Source organism: Tiliqua scincoides, chromosome 1 (genome assembly GCF_035046505.1).
Source record: "Tiliqua scincoides isolate rTilSci1 chromosome 1, rTilSci1.hap2, whole genome shotgun sequence".
NCBI classification, from domain to species: Eukaryota; Metazoa; Chordata; class Lepidosauria; order Squamata; family Scincidae; genus Tiliqua; species Tiliqua scincoides.
This window is the reverse complement of record NC_089821.1, coordinates 133,362,204-133,378,433: the sequence shown is the minus strand read 5'-3', so window position 1 is coordinate 133,378,433 and position 16,230 is coordinate 133,362,204. Positions and strand designations below refer to the sequence as shown.

The 16,230-nt window shown below is 46.5% G+C and overlaps 1 protein-coding gene across 2 annotated transcripts in view; it reads left to right on the top strand.

The window, feature by feature from the left end:
• The first annotated feature begins 661 nt into the window (after window positions 1–661).
• ADARB1 (adenosine deaminase RNA specific B1) overlaps window positions 662–16,230 on the top strand; it is an 82,797-nt gene continuing 67,228 nt past the window's right edge. For both annotated transcript variants that reach the window (XM_066631522.1, XM_066631575.1), the window contains exon 1: window positions 662–986. The gene's annotated coding sequence lies outside the window, so the exon portion shown is untranslated. The remainder of the gene's footprint in view (window positions 987–16,230) is intronic.

Sequence of the window (16,230 nt, the reverse complement as noted above, 5' to 3'; positions counted from 1 at the left end):
TGCAGGTGGGAACACTACACCTCTTTTCCGGGGGGGGGGGGAGACACCACAGGTAAAAAGCCCTTAGCACTCCCTCTTCTTCCCGAACCACCTGCAGAGAGCTTAGTGCAGGGAGCATCATCTCCGCCTCCCCACCACAGCCTGAGGTGGTACAGTCCATCCTGCCAACCCAGGACTGCTCCCCCCTGCTTCAGCCGAAGCCAATTCAGAGGCAGACGCAACATGGAGGCCTCGCGCTGCCGCCGGGGTCCACAGCCCGCGCCCAGCCCCCTGCTCTTCCCCTCAGCGTCGCTTCGCCCACAGAGGACCAGGCGGCTCAAGCAGCCGTCCATCCCGCCGCGGCTACTGCCGCCTTCCAGCGACACGCCCTCCCAGGAAGCGGCGTCACCGTATTGGCTTCTCTCTCGCCCCTCCCGCCAGGCGCGAGGACGACTCGCGGAGGAGGGGAGGGGGGAGCGCGTGGCCGCTTCCCTCCTCTGCGATTCCTCCCCCGGCGCTCGGACGGGAAAGCAAGAAGCGACCTCGCGTGCACGGGCACGCGCGCGCATCAGCGCTCTACGTGCTGAGGCTTCGCTTTGGCGCGCCTCCTCCTTCCCCACCCCACGCTGGAGAGCATCTATCAGCCCTGACTCCCCCCCCCCGCTCACTGCACTAAACCAATCAGGCGTCGGGAGGGGGGAGTGGAGCCGCTTGCTCGAGCGCAAGCCGTTGGCTTCTTTGCTGGGCTCGTGCAGCGGCGCGGCGGTCCAGCGAGGAGAGTCGAAGGCGCGCGCTCGCCCGCCCGCCCGCGACTGACTGGTTTCATCGGCTGGCGGGAGGCCGCCCCGGACAGCGGCAGCGGGGCGAGAGGGAGCGCAGCTGTTCGGCGCCCGAGCTTCTGCAGTGGCGGCCAGCGGAAGGAGGACGGCGCGTGGCCCCCGCAGCTCTGAGGCGAGGGACGGACGCGACTGCAGTGGTGGCGGCGTCGTTGCCGGGCGCACTGCGAGGTAGGCGAGTCTCAGCCGCCGCCTCCCCCTCCCCGCTTGGTCTTTCCTTCGTCCCCTGGTAGAGCCGCCGGCGAGCCGGCCCTCGTCCCTCCGGAGGGCATCCCTGCCCGCCTGCGTGTCAGGCATCGGTGAAGGGGGGCGGGCTGCAGTGGCGACAGGTGTAGGCAGAGGGAGAGGAGTCGTCTCCTGTGGCCGCCGCCGGCCGAGGGCTCTGGCAAGTGTCGCCCGCCAGCCGGCGGGGGGGCTGTGGCGGGGGAGGAAAGGCGAAGGGAGGGACGGCGGCTCCGCTCCCCCCCGCCCCCTGTGCTCCCTCCTGGCAGGCGAAGGCTGGGGCTTACACATGACAGTGGGCTGACAGCCCGATCCTGTCCACACTTTCCTGGGAGGAAGCCCCGTTGACTCTAGTGGGACTTGCTTCTGAGTAGACATGCCTGGGATTGGGCTCTGAGGTTTCAGTCCTCTCCACCCTTTCCTGGGAGTAAGCCCCACTGACTCTAATGGACTTACCTGTGAGTAGACATGCCTGGGCTTGGGCTGTGAGGTGATGGAGCGAACTGCACTGCTGGGGGGGGGGGGAAGAGGAGGAGAGAATACGTTTCTGAGTGTCCCGCAAGTAGGAAACCAAGACAACAGGGAGAAGAGGGCTGGCGATACAACTCCTTCTCCTTGATAGGGGCGGGAAGATTAGAAGCAGGTTGGGGGAGAAAAAAAACCTATTCTGTTCTCTTACCTGCATTTTGTGAAGTGCAACAACCCACGCTACCCTGCCACCTCATAAGTCTGCCAGTTCACAGCCCTATCCACACTTTCCTGGGTGTAAGCCCAATTGACTCTAACAGGATTTACTTCTGAGTAGACATGCATAGGACTGGGCTGTCAGATGGCTGCTGCCTGTGTAGACCAGGCCTGTATGGCATGCTCCAAGGGTGTGAGGGGAAAAACTGAAGCAGTCTGCTTTTCTCTGATATAGCAGAGGTGTTTGAGAATGCTGTTACTTACTTTACTCAGAAGTAAACCCATTCTGTTCAGTAAGACTTGGGCTGCAAATCTGTCTTACTTACCAGAAACAAACATCTCTACTGATAGGCAAGGCCATCCTGGACTCCAACTGAATGTGTGGATGAATAAGTAGCCCAGATGCTCTCATTCAGGACTCTGCTGCATTTGTTTCTTTTCCTCTTTTCCCAAAAGCCCAGCCCGGGTTCAAAATGTAACTCATAACATGTTACTATATCTGTTTACTGTGAAGTGAGCCATATTACTTTTAATAGGACTTGCTCCTCCTTAAAGGATGCTTAGGATTGCAGCTATTGTGCAAGGTGTTTCTTTGAGAGCTTTATGGGACTATTGTGACAGAGGCCTGATAGCTAGCCGTTTTCTCAGTTTCTGCACATCCTTTCTTATTTGAGGAGTTTTGTGCAGAGATTAAATCTTTATTATAGGTAATACACAAAAGTAAATTCTCCTGAGTGAGAATTTAAAACCAAGTCCAAGATGGGTTTAGTGTTTAACCTATTGATGCAAATTGAGAATTAAATACATTTTATTTAGCTACCAAATCAGTAGCATGTTTGCAGTGTGGATTATAAAAGACTAACAGTTGGTCAGATTAAACATACTGGTTCAGAGGCAAAAAGATCAAAATAAGCTTAAAGTATTCAGTGTTAAAATTATTTAAACTTTTTAAAAAATAGGATTAAAATGAAAATGCGTGGGTTTAGTTGACTTCCATGATGATGGATTCAAATTTAAACTCCTTAGTTACTGTAGATGGCCATTTGTTGAAAATTGAAATGGTGAGTTTTTTTCCTTTCAGGAAAGTGTGTTGCAATTCAGTTCCAGCTTCCTTGACTCTCTAAAAACAATTGTATCCCTTTAGAAACTTTCACTGATAGTTTTCATTAAGATAGGTTACTCAAAAAATTATAATCTTGTTAGAGTTGCTTCTGTTTTGGCATTAGTGGAAGCAAAGATTCTTGCTGCAGATAAGAAGCAACAAGAAATGAGCAAATACAGTTACTACTCTTGATCAGGAGATGAACAGAAATAAGAATTATGAACAGAAATAAATATGTTTTGTAGAGACACTCTGGTCACAAAATAGAAGGCATATTGTTGAAACAGCAGTTTATGTTATGTGCAGCAGTGTAAAGTATTTATTTGTATATTGTCCTGAGGAATTATAGCAGAAAAGATATAGACAATCCAGTTGTCTCAGAAGGACAGAATAGGCAGAACAGAACATGCAAATTACTCTACATTAAAGAGGTAAAAGAGAAACTGTGGTCTCTGTCTTGCTTGTTGAACTCTTGGTACACTTTGCATTGTAGGTTGGAGTTGAAGGTGGTCCTTGACAAATTAAAGACCATTGCTTTGAAACAGGAAACCATGAAAACTGGCCATGCTCAATATCTATTTAGCTGCTGACATGTTGCACATTTATGAATATTATTATTATTATTAATAATAATAATAATAATAATAATAATAACAACAACTTTATTTCTACCCCGCCTTTCTTCCCGGAGGGACTCAAGGCGGCTTACAACAAGGTTAAAACAAATTAAAAACATAATTTAAAAACAGATAAAAACATATTAACAACATACTTGTAAAAAGGCCTTCTCTGATGACCTAAGAGGATGAGCCGGATTGTACGGGACAGTCTGAATCTGCTGTTCATAGATTTTCCACATTTTAATAGTTCATGATAAAAGAATGTTCTTCAATTGTTTATGGCTTAGAACAGTGATTCTCAACCTGGGTTACATGTACTCCCGGGGTACTCGATAGGACCTTAGGGGTACTTGAAGAAGAATTGAATAATGGTGGAAAAAGGCAGGTAGTGCTCCAGAATACCTTTCGGGGCCAAGAAGGAAGGTAGCTAACTGGCTACAAAACCCCCACCAATAGGTAGTTTTTGTTCATCAATTCATGTATGAATCAGTGATTGAAAACCGGCACAGTAAAATACATAAAGTGATGAATACATGAAATATGGGTTGGAGATGAGTTCTTATATTAAAATTAATTACATCTTGCTAGGTGTGCAATTTATGGAAATGGGCTATGCAAGTGAAAAAAGGTTGGGAACCACTGGCTTACAATATTATATACCAAACCTTGACATTTTGCTATGAATGACCCGTAATCTCTTGGATGTGAAATAATGTACTTATGAAACTTGGGGTGTTGAGGAGGGGCAAATTTTAAATGAGGTTATGTTGGTTAAAATTTATTCTGACATTGAAATTTACGTACTTAGGATCTTTTTATAGTAAAAACTTGCTTAGCCAGCATACTCAGTGGTTGGAAATGCTGTTTAATCAAGTACATTGCTTAATGAATTGTTGATTAAAGCAAGCTGCCCTCCAGCCCCTCCTAATTTGCTAGACAAGTCACCCTTTGCAGTGCTGCACCACTGTCCTTCCTAAGCAGGGCCTTCCTGAGGAAGGGAGTGGAAAGTTCCCATTCCTAGAGGGCCCTTGTGAGAAAGGGAGTTGGAACAGCATCGTGGAGGAAGTCATGTTGAGCAAGGTGGGTGCAGTGGGAGCCCTGCTGGGAGGGGTATTGTAAGTCTTATAAAACTAGTATATTTAACTAGTATATTAGTTAAATGAGTATATTTAGATATCAATCGCTGTTTCCAATGAATGCCAGATAATGAAGCTTTTGCAGTACTGTACTATTTGAGAGCCAGGATGATGATCTGATTTGGGAGTTGGATTTTGGCCTGGAATATCCTAGTTCAAATGCCTGCTCAGCCATGAAGCTTCCTGGTGATATTGGTAGGTGTCTCTCAGTCTTACCTTACCTCACAGGGTTGTGTGAAGACAAAAGAAGGAGAGAAACCATGTACACCATCCCAAGCTCCAGTACTCGGGTACTAAATCATCTGCCTACTCTGAATAGGGTTGCACTCCCTTGTAGGATCAGGTTTGCAGTTTGGTAGTGCTCCTGGAACTCACAGCTTTCCCTGGAGAACCAAGTGTCAGTGGTGACCAGGGGTTTATTTTCCTAGCTTCAGCTGGTGCACCAGCTGCAACCATACTTGAGACGTGACCATGGTGGTTTGCAACCATGCTTGAGTTGTTCAGACGTGACCATGGTGGTTTGTGCCTTAGTGACTTCAAAACTGGATTATTGTAACAGGCTCTGTGTGGGGCTGCCCTTGAAGACAGTACAGAAGATGCAATTAATGCAGATTGTAGTGGCCCCGGTTGTTACTGGAGCTACGTGTTTGGATACTATTCAGTTTGGGCTATTCACCTCCAGAGGACTTTCTGAAGACCGCAGAGGCTGTGCACATCTGACCATGGCCTCTGTGAGCTTCAAAATGTCTGTTTCTGCAAAAACACACACACACACACAACTTCCGGTTTCCCTTTTATACCTTATGAGGTATTCTGAGGGGCTCGGGTATCCCTGGGCCTCAGAATGCCTTATACGAGCAAAAAAGTCATTTCTGGTTTCCCTCTGAAAACCAGAAGGTGCGTTTATTTGCCAAAACAATCATTCTGAAGCCTGCAGAAGCTGCGGGTTGACACACTGCAGGCTTCAGAAAAGCCCTCTGGAGCTGACTGGAGTGCTTAAAGGGACCAAAGCAGCAGATTTCGTTATCCACGGTTTTTGGTAACCTCAGGGGAGTGGGATGGAGTCTCTGATCCCCTGTGATACAAGAACAGATCCCCTGTGGGTACTGAGGACCCACTTGTACGTGTATATTTTAATCTGTTATTGTAAGCCACCTTGGACGTTTCCTCTGGCAAAGGAAAGGCAGGATAAAAATCTTTCAAACAAAGGAGGAGCCTCCTTTCAGGCTAGGCCTGTGTTAGGCTCTTGTTCTTATTAATAATTTCTCTATTACTTTCAACGTCGGTTGTTCCCTAGACCAGTTCTTTAGTGTATATGCAGTGTTTTATTTTATTGGCAGTTTTTTTCCCAATGCACCAGATACCAGTACCATATCTGTGCTATATTATTACTATTGATTCTTTTCTGAAAATTCACCATTGAGTGATAGTTGATGGCTTGTGAACAGGCACTGGTCCTTGACCATCACTTTGAGTAGCACTGCTATAGAGTATTGACCATTGGTTTTCAGCTAGTGTGTTTTTGCAGTGCAACAGGTGGTACTTGGCCCCAGTGCCACATAGATTTTGTGAGGCTGCTGTGGTAGTTGGGATGGAAGGGGTACTGCAGGTAAACTGTGACTGTGCAGCACTTCAGCCCATCAAAATAGCAGACCTCAATTCTATCAACTTTCTGACACTGATATAGCTGTCCCAAAGAGGCATGTGCCATTGTGGTTGGGGAGCAGACATGGAGGCCTTCCTTCAGGACTGCACTGTGGTTGCATCAGCATTGGAAAGATGGATAGAAATGGGCCCTTTGATAAAGAGGGTATGGAGTAGAAGAGAGCTCAGGAGGGAGTAGCAACCTGAGAATCTTCCTTGCTTCAAGGACATATATGGAGCTAGTGGTTCACTTCTGTGAATAGCACACATCTCTGGTGGCAGTGGTACTCATAAGTGTTACTTACAAAGAGAAGGTTTAATAGCTCTGTTTGTGACTTCTTAATCTTTGCAGGATTTGCTGAAGTATACTGTGAATACTTGCCTGAGATCAACCAGTGAATTTCTGGTTTAGGACTTTCTGCCCAATTCTATCCCCTGCCTTATTTGTAGTATGCAGTTATGCCAATGCAGGCTGCACTGCATGCTATGGTGAGCCGGGGTGGGGGAGATCGGACAGCCTGCAGGAGATAAGTAAAAATATTCCCCAATACTACCTGTTACTCCTCCTCTTCACCCATAGTCTGTCTCTGCTGCCAACTTACTGGCATGCTGGAACCTCCAGAGCCCCTGCCACATTTGCTGCACTTTGGGCCATTTGCGACAGCGGCCCAGCAGTACACAGTAGTGGCCTGGCTCTCCTTCCACTGTAAAGCACCTTGTGCTGCTGAAAAGCTAGCTCAGGCAGTGTAAGACCTTGGTAGGATTGTGGCCTTTGTCTAGTTTGTTCTGTAATACATTGTTTATAGTATTTTAATTGATAGAAACATTCTCATAAATAGTTTAACAATATACTCTTGAACCAAGCTGGCACAAAGGAGAAGTTGCATAAAAATCAGTATCTGAAACTCTTCACTTTTACAAATAGGGCACCTATATTGGAGAAGGCAGGAATCTGTAGCAAATTGTGTGAACCATAATTTCTGAAATTTTTCAAAAGTGTCCATCTGTAGACTTGATGGACTGCTTTCAAGAACTATAAAACAGTGGTAATGGAACTATCTACTTAGTCTAATTTTTTGAAGCTTTTATTTCTCTAAGGATATTGGTGATCTTCTTACCATGGACTTCCTGAATAGTCACTTAGAGGACAAACAGAAAGTGTGGCGGGAAATTTTTTTTATGGGAAATGGCACCATAAGAGTTCTCATGCTCCATAAGACTTAATCTGAATTGGGCGCCCTACAGCTGCTGTTTGTGAAATAAGAGGCATTTCTGGTGTTTATAACTGAGTGTGCTTCTTGAATTGTAATGTGTAGTTTGGCCCTGAGCCAGTAGGACTTGAAATACCATTTTAAAGAACGTACAGTATCTGTACATCTGTTATCATGGCAGAATAATACATTGTTGCACTGCCCTTGTAAGAAACAGATTTTTATAGGGATAATTGTTTGGTCCTGTATGCAAAATACAGAGGAGATGGCATTCTCATGTAATGCAGCAGTCAGAACTACTAGAAACAAAGCTTTTTGATTTAAAGACCAGGAAAGGGCAAAAAATTAAAAATAAAACACAACTACTTTGCTTTTGGTTATTTCCACTGAGAAGCTTCAGCTGTAGATAAGCTGCCAGAAGGTTATTTTGATTGCTGTATCTAGCTTATTGACTAGCATTTCCATATTACCTTCTTATAGGATGCTGTACAGATCCTGATTGTTATAACTGTCAGATTCCAGGCTTGGCAAGCTTCTTGGGATGGATCCAAGATGCCCTTCTGAATGCAGAAGGTGTTTTTCACTGTGGAAGGACTAGTTATCCCTTGTGCTAGAATGTTGCATAAGAAAGGTGAAACTAAATCCAAACCTCTTGCATAAGCAGAATCATGAAAATCGTATGGGGTCTAGCTGTCATAGTGTGAAATCTTATAAAGTGTTTGCAGAACAGCATTAACATGTTTTCTTTCTGCTTTTTGTTCTTGGATCTAAACCCCCCCCCCCCTGCCTTTAGAAAACAATTCAGGGAGTATAAGGAGAGGGAGGAGCAGTGGAGGCAAGTAGGCAGACAAAGTCAAGAATATAAGTTAGGTGAACCCTGCTGGATCAGACCAAGGGCCCATCTAGTCCAGCTTCCTGTATCTCACAGTGACCCACCAGATACCCTTGGAAACACACAAGACAGCAAGGGGGTACACGACTGGGATGAGGACCACAATGGCAGACTACTAAAACCCTCCCCACCATTATTTCATCCCATTTTCCAGCCCCCACACTTGCTATTTAAAATTCAAGTGACACCTTCAATATTTTGTGTCTCATTTGTTGCCAACTATAGACCGAAGGCACAATTGGGCTGTCATACCACCGGAATGCATGTTCCAGCAGCATAACATGCTTTCTGGCTGTTGCAAATGTGACTGTGCCAGAAAATGGGATCTGCCTGCTGTTGCAAATGGCTAGGTCCACATGGCAACAGACCAGGGGCTCCTGCTATCTCAGGCTCCTGCCACCTGAAGTAAGCCTTCTCAGAGGGCGAGATGGAGGTGGGGAGGGGGTGGAATGGGGCAGGGAAGGAAGGAATGGGAGATGGGTGGGGAGGAGGGCAGATGGGGCCTGGGAACTAGATGGGTTTGGTGGCAGCAGTGCCCGCTAAATCCTGACCCCCTTCTCAGGCCTGATCTGACATCACTAGTTCACTTGGACTTGTACACTATCCTACCTGGAACAGATGTTAGGCTGACTGACCTGTAGTTTCCGGGGTCCCCCCTCCTTATCTTTTTAACATTTGCTATCTGGTACTGTGGCCATTTAAGAGTCAAGTTTCATATTTTAGTCCACTATGCCACAGACTACTAGAGAGGTGGAAAAACAGACTGCCTGCAACTGACACATCAGTTACAGCTGTGCCTGGTCCATTCAACGATCACTCTGTTGTTCTTTGGGGGAGTGCTCACTCCCTGAGATACTGAAAATGATAGAAGGCAATCTCTTGATAGAAGGCAACCTTTTTGCAGACTATTTTTTGCCCCCTGCTCTGAAGACTTTAGTGATTACTCTTCAATCCTCATCACTGGAGAATGTTAAACAAAAATTGTTCTCTTTTACAGACTTGGTGGATTTTTGCTTTGTATTCAAGTTATTGGAGCCTGTTACTGTCAGCATGCCTAAGGGTTGCAGTATATTTTCTAGTGTTCTTCAAAAGGATCAACTCAGTGCTCTTGTCATGAGTAAGTCTGTGCCCCATTCAACCACACATCAACTGCTTTTTGCAATCTTGAGTTCAGATCATGTTTAATAACTGCCTCTTCTAGTTTGGAAATGATCTTCTGGCATGTTTGAGAGGTGCCACAGAACTTTGTTGTTGTTAGTAGAACAAATTTAGCATGGCTACCTCCCAGTCTCTAGTTCGAGCTATTATTTGTAGCAGTATGATATACTGAGTTATATTAAACATAATTGAAAGTGAACAACACTGTTGCTAATGCTTCAGTCTCAGCTCTCATAACAAGGAAACCTGAAGCAGAGATGTAAGCCACTGTATTTTGCCTTTTTTTGAGGTCTGTAAATTGTCTCTTCTCTTGCTACTTGTATCCTTGCCTATTTGTCAGCATATATAAAAATACAATACATGTTTATTTATAAGTTGTTAAAAATATAATGCGCTGCTTATTATCGGAAAGCTACAGAAGGTCAATTGCAGGATAAAGATCCTGGAGGGAAGTAAGCTTCTTCCTGGTGGCTGATTGTAGCCTCTGCCCTTTCTTCCTCTGTCAAAACAGGAAAATATGATGCATGAAACAAAGTTCCAAAGTTCTGATTTAGAAAGATATAAACAAACTGAGAATAGAATTTAAAAATGAGGGTGAAGAATTTGGGTACTCCTTGTATGAAAACTCAGCAGTTTTTGCTTTTACTGCAGTAATGCAGCAAGGAAAGATATCGTCACTTACATAAGAAACAAATAAAATACTGTATCATTATCTGTAATGTGTTGTACACAGTACCTTAGCTAGTTTACTTTAAGTTGCTCTTTTTCTTTTCTCTAGGATGGTCCTAGAGATGGTCCTTTTCTCTAGGATGGTCTCTAGGATTCTCTGTCACTTTCCCAGAGTGATAAACAGGCTAAAATTGTGTAATCTCAGAATTGCCAGAATTTAATAACAATGTGCATTATTATTAGAGCTAGACCTTTTTTAATAAGGGTAATACAAAAAGTTACCTACTTTTTTGGCAGTTATTATACTGGAAATTCCTCATTAGCATGTATCTTCCCATAAGACACTGTAAAAACATATGAATAGGGACCTATTGTTCTTTTAAGTTGCTATTTATTATGGCTTCCAATAAATAGTCAGGCTCTTCTGAAAATGTTGTATTTATCAGAGAATCAAACCCAATCAAATTTTTGTATCTGTTTCATAGGTGTTACACTTTTGTGCAGTTTCAGTAATAAACTCTTTATTTGCAATGCATCAAAATGGGTTCAAAGCCAACATTCAGAGAGGTGAAACTGCTTCCCATTTTTATATTTGTTTGAGCTAGAACTAAGTGGAAGACTTAAGAAATATTAGTGAACTAGAACAGGAACAGGGCCTACACTGAAATGACTCTACTCCCTGAAAGCAATAAAGAGCTTTTTCAGAGCATGACTGTATCTAAACCAATTCAAAACAAGGTCAAGATGTTTGAACCAGTTTCCAAAGCCCTCTTAAAGCTGTTGAACAAATTGGAGAGTTTTAAAAATACAGACAAACTGGAACTGGACTCAAGTTTGTAATGGTTTACAGCTTTGCTGAACTCTCTCTTTCACTCAGGCCTGGTTTCAAAGGTGGGTAAGATTAGATACTAGCTGCGGTGCCAGACTTATAAAAAAAAATCCATTGCCCACGTCTGAGAACCTCCAGTCCCCATATTGAGGATGCCAGGTGAAGTAGCCTGTGGCTCAATGTGTGAACCTCTCAGCTGTGCCAGCTTCTCTCCCACTTATTATTGACCTGTTGGTTCCCTCCCACTGGTCTTTGTGACTGACTTGGAGGGGAAAGGAGGCAGAGCTGTGTCTGCTAAGTCACTCAGACAGCAACTTGTCCCTCTCTCTGTCAGGTAGTATGAAAGGGATGCAGTAGCCTGGAGTAAGAGCTGCTGACACATTCCATTTGGAAGGGAGACCACAGCAATTCCATCTTCTCCCTTCCTAGAGATTTAAAATTTTTGAGGAAAGCATGTGTGTTTCTGTTATTTTTGAGGGGGGAGGGAAGTATTAGGAAAATTGAAATATATGCAATGTGTTATCACTTCTAAACTTTACTGTTTCCCTGGTGGAGACGGGGCATTTCTGACAGATGGGAATGTCCCTCGTCGCATCCTGTAGGCAGATCAAAACACAAAGGGTGGAGCTCCTTGTGCGCGGGGACCAGGACCCAGATCGTTCCTGCCTTGCGCACAGGCTGGTCACACAGCCTTTGGAGCTCACAGCACACCTGTTTTTCTCTTCTCCCACACCTTCTCCCTCCCCCTCCTCATCGGCTGGGGTGACAGGAGGCTTCTCCGGAGCAGGCAGGCCCACTATACTCAGCAGCACTTCCAGCCTGCCTCCGTGTCTTGCTGCTCCGAGGTTCCCCAAGCGTCGCAGCCCGGCGCCCGCCTCCAGGGATGCAGCAGCAGCATACTTTTTGAGGCGCCTGGTCCGCGCCTCTCAGAGGTGGTGGCAGGGCGCGGGGGGCGATCACCTCCCCCCCGCAGGTCTACCCAGCACTACTGCCATGTGTGGGGGAGACCAGGCAGTCTTTTCATAAGTATCTTGGCGTCCAGGCTGCCCAGCACACCCGGGCTTCAAGTGCCTCCACTGAGGCACGGGCACCATTTTGAGGTACCTGCTGGTGCCTGGTCCCACGTTTTCCCACCTAAACTGTAAGTTGCAAGGGGCTGGGAAGCCATTTTAGGGACCTTGTTTTTGTATCTTGGCTCTGGCTGGTAAAACTTTTGTGAGACCTGGTCTGGGTGAAATTTTGAAGTATCCCCTTTTTTGGTTCTTGACTTAGGCTGGTAAACTGCTAGGGGTATTGGCCCCAGCCCCCCCCAATAAATCCCTCCCCAGTTTTTTAGTTAATTGCTAATTTTTTTTCCTGCTGAACTCATCATGTCTTCTGAAGTGAGTTCTGAGTCCAACCTGTCTGACCTGGGCACTTCACGTATACCCAGATTAGCCAAATTTCTGGCACCTACTCACAGGGCACCCAAGTCTTCTGCTGCCCCTTCCTCTATAGGGAGCGCAGACAGGGAACACATTATGCAATGGCTAGAGGGACTTATGGATGCCAGGTTGGCAGCACACAGCTCTGCTGCTCAACCATCACAATCCTCCAATGAAGAAGGGTAAGGGCAAGGCTAAACGTCTCAGAAACCCTACCTGCCCACCCTTGGCCCTGCAGGGGTCTGATTTTTCGGCTCCCTCAGACTCTGATGCCCCCAGGCGTAAGAAGAGTCTTAAACCTTCCAAGCCATGGGGAGCCACACACGCTGCCAAACCCAAGTGCTCACCAGTTGCTGCCATGGGACATGGGGGTTTTGAGCTCAGTTCTTCTGAGGAACACTCCTCTAGAGAAGAAGGAGAATTATCAGGGGAGGACCAGGGTGGTGCTGACTCCAACGTGAATCGCCTTTTTCCAGCAGAGTTCCTATCCAGGGTGTTGGAGAAGGTAATCAGAGCTCTGAGCCTCAGTGCATCCACAGATGTTGAATCTGGCTGCACTGTCCTCCATTTCAGGCCGGCCTCTGTTTCCGCAAGGGCCTCTCCACCAGGCAGTGATCCCTTTTCCTGAGGCTTTTTCTTAAAGTAATGGAATCTGAGTGGACAACACCTTTGCATGGCAGAAGGGATGCTAGATTAGTCAACAAATTTTACTCCCTCCCCAAGGAGGTTCTTGACAAAATTAGGACACCTTCTGTGGATGCCCCAGTGGTAACCTTGGCCACCAATGCTATCATTCCATCTGAAGGGGAGGGAGGACCTCGAGATCCCTCTGATAAGAGGATCGAGGCTGCTGTTGAAAGAAGCCTCCTCTTTTGCCTTGCGGGCGGCAGCGGCCAACTCTATCTTTGCGAGCGCCACCTTTCTTTGGATCGTTGAACTCTCTAACTCCAACCCTTCTCTTCCGAAGGCTGTCAGGGACTTTCTCTAAAAGATCTCCCTGGCAGTAGCATTCACGGCAGACTCTTCTCTGGATGCTCTCCAGTTCTCGTCCAGGGCCATGGCCTCCAATGTAGTGGCTAGACACAACCTGCAGCTTTGCACTTGGACACCGATTCTGGTTCACAAAGCAGACTGGTAGGTACCCACTTTGTCGGGGGCAAGCTATTTGGTCAGTCCCATGAACCTGTTCTGGTGGAAAATAGGGACAAACAAAAGGTTTTGCCTTCTGCACCCAAAAGTCAGGTAAAATTCAGACCCATCCCGACTTTTCGCTCCTTTCGTGCCTCAGGCAAATCCAGAGAATAAGGCAGATTCAAGTCTAGGTGGCACAACAGCAGATTTCCCCAGAAACAGGGAAAATTCCTCCCCTCTCAGGGGGCCAATTCACATCCCATGTCCTCCAAGGACAAATCTTCATGACGCCAGATCTTCTTCCCCCTCAGTTCCAATCGGTGCCTGGCTTCTGCAATTCGCCCCTCTCTGGCATCAAATCATTTCGGATGCCTGGGTTCTGGAAACCGTTTCCAGAGGTTACTCTCTAGAATTTCTCAGGAAGCCTCAAGACAGGTTCTGGCAGGTACTCCCTTCCAGGGTTCCTGCAAAGCACTCTGCCATGCTAGAAGCCATCAACCACCTCCTTGCCATAGGGGCAGTAGAGGAGATTCCCATACCAGAAAGGAACTTGGGGGTCTATTCAGTCTTTTTCCTAGTGCCAAAACGAAATGAAGAGATGCGGGGGATCCTAGATCTGAAATGGCTGAATTTGTTTCTGGTCAAAAGAAAATCCAAGATGGAAACAGTACAGACCATTTCCTCAGCCCTTCAGATGGGAGACTACCTTTCTTCCATTGAGCTATCAGAGGCATATCTCCATGTTCCCATCCTCAGGGAACATAGGAGATACCTGAGGTTCTCCTACGTTTCTTTTCAGCTGCAGTACCGCACTCTCCTTTTTGGGTTGGCCACCTCTCCCAGGGTGTTCCCTAAAGTCCTAGTTACCCTGATAGCACACCTCAGGCTACAGGGTCTGCTTCTTTTTCCTTACCTGGACAACATCCTGATCAAAGCTTCATCCAGGGATTTAGCTCAGTTGCACACCACCCTTACAGTACGGTACCTCAGGCTATATGGGTTTGTCATCAACAAATCCAAGAGCGTCCTGACACCCTCACAAGTACTGAAACATCTGGGTGTAAGTTCGACACCCAGACTTTTTGAGCCTTTCTATCACAGGACAGACAACACAAGATCCTACAATTGCTACACAGAGTTATGAGGGACACTCACACCGAACTACTGTCACTTGCCAGGCTTCAGGGGATGCTGATCTCTAGTCAACTGGGGACGTTTTCACAGTCGAAAACTGCACCAGTTTCTGTCCCCTTATGCAAAGCTAATAGAGAGAAGGTCCCAGATCAGGCTCCAGGTCCCCTTGTCTCTGAAGAGGGATCTGCAATGGTGGATAACCGACAACCGATTAGCCCAAGGGGTCTGTCTCCACATCCATACCAAACTACTTCTTACCACAGATGCCAGTCTGTATGGGGGGCCCATCTGAATGGGAGAACATAAGAACAGCCCCACTGGATCAGGCCATAGGCCCATCTAGTGCAGCTTCCTGTATCTCACAGCGGCCCACCAAATGCCCCAGGGAGCACACCAGATAACAAGAGACCACATCCTGGTGCCCTCCCTTGCATCTGGCATTCTGACATAGCCCATTTCTAAAATCAGGAGGTTGCACATATACATCTTGGCTTGTAACCCATAATGGATTTTTCCTCCAGAAACTTGTCCAATCCCCTTTTAAAGGCATCCAGGCCAGACGCCATCACCACATCCTGTGACAAGGAGTTCCACAGACTGACCACATGCTGAGTAAAGAAATATTTTCTTTTGTCTGTTCTAACTCTCCCAACACTCAATTTTAGTGGATGTCCCCTGGTTCTGGTGTTATGTGAGAGTGTAAAGAGCATCTCCCTATCCACTCTGTCCATCCCCTGCATAATTTTGTATGTCTCAATCATGTCCCCCCTCAGGCGCCTCTTTTCTAGGCTGAAGAGGCCTAAACGCCGTAGCCTTTCCTCATAAGGAAGGTGCCCCAGCCCAGTAATCATCTCAGTCACTCTCTTTTGCACCTTTTCCATTTCCACTATGTCTTTTTTGAGATGTGGCAACCAGAACTGGACAGAATACTCCAGGTGTGGCCTTACCATAGATTTATACAACAGCATTATAATATTAGCCGTTTTGTTCTCAATACCTTTTCTAATGATCCCAAGCATAGAATTGGCCTTCTTTACTGCCACTGCACATTGAGTCGCACTTTCATCGACCTGTCCACCACCACCCCAAGATCTCTCTCTTGATCTGTCACAGACAGCTCAGAACCCATCAGCCTATATCTAAAGTTTTGATTTTTTGCCCCAATGTGCATGACCTTACACTTACTGACATTGAAGCGCATCTGCCATTTTGCTACCCATTTTGCCAGTCTGGAGAGATCCTTCTGGAGCTCCTCACAATCCCTTCTGGTCTTCGCTACTCGGAAAAGTTTGGTGTCGTCTGCAAACTTAGCCACCTCACTGCTCAACCCTGTCTCCAGATCATTTATGAAGAGGTTGAAGAGCACTGGTCCCAGGATAGACCCTTGGGGCAGATCCAGATCCTGGGAGACTGGTTCAGGGGCGTTGATCCTCTCAGGAAGCATCCCTCAGCATCAACCTGCTGGAATTGAAAGCGATCTGGCTAACTCTTGCCTATTTTGAGCCTCTTGTCCTTCAGGAACATGTTCTAGTCAGGACTGACAATGTGTCAGCCAAAAC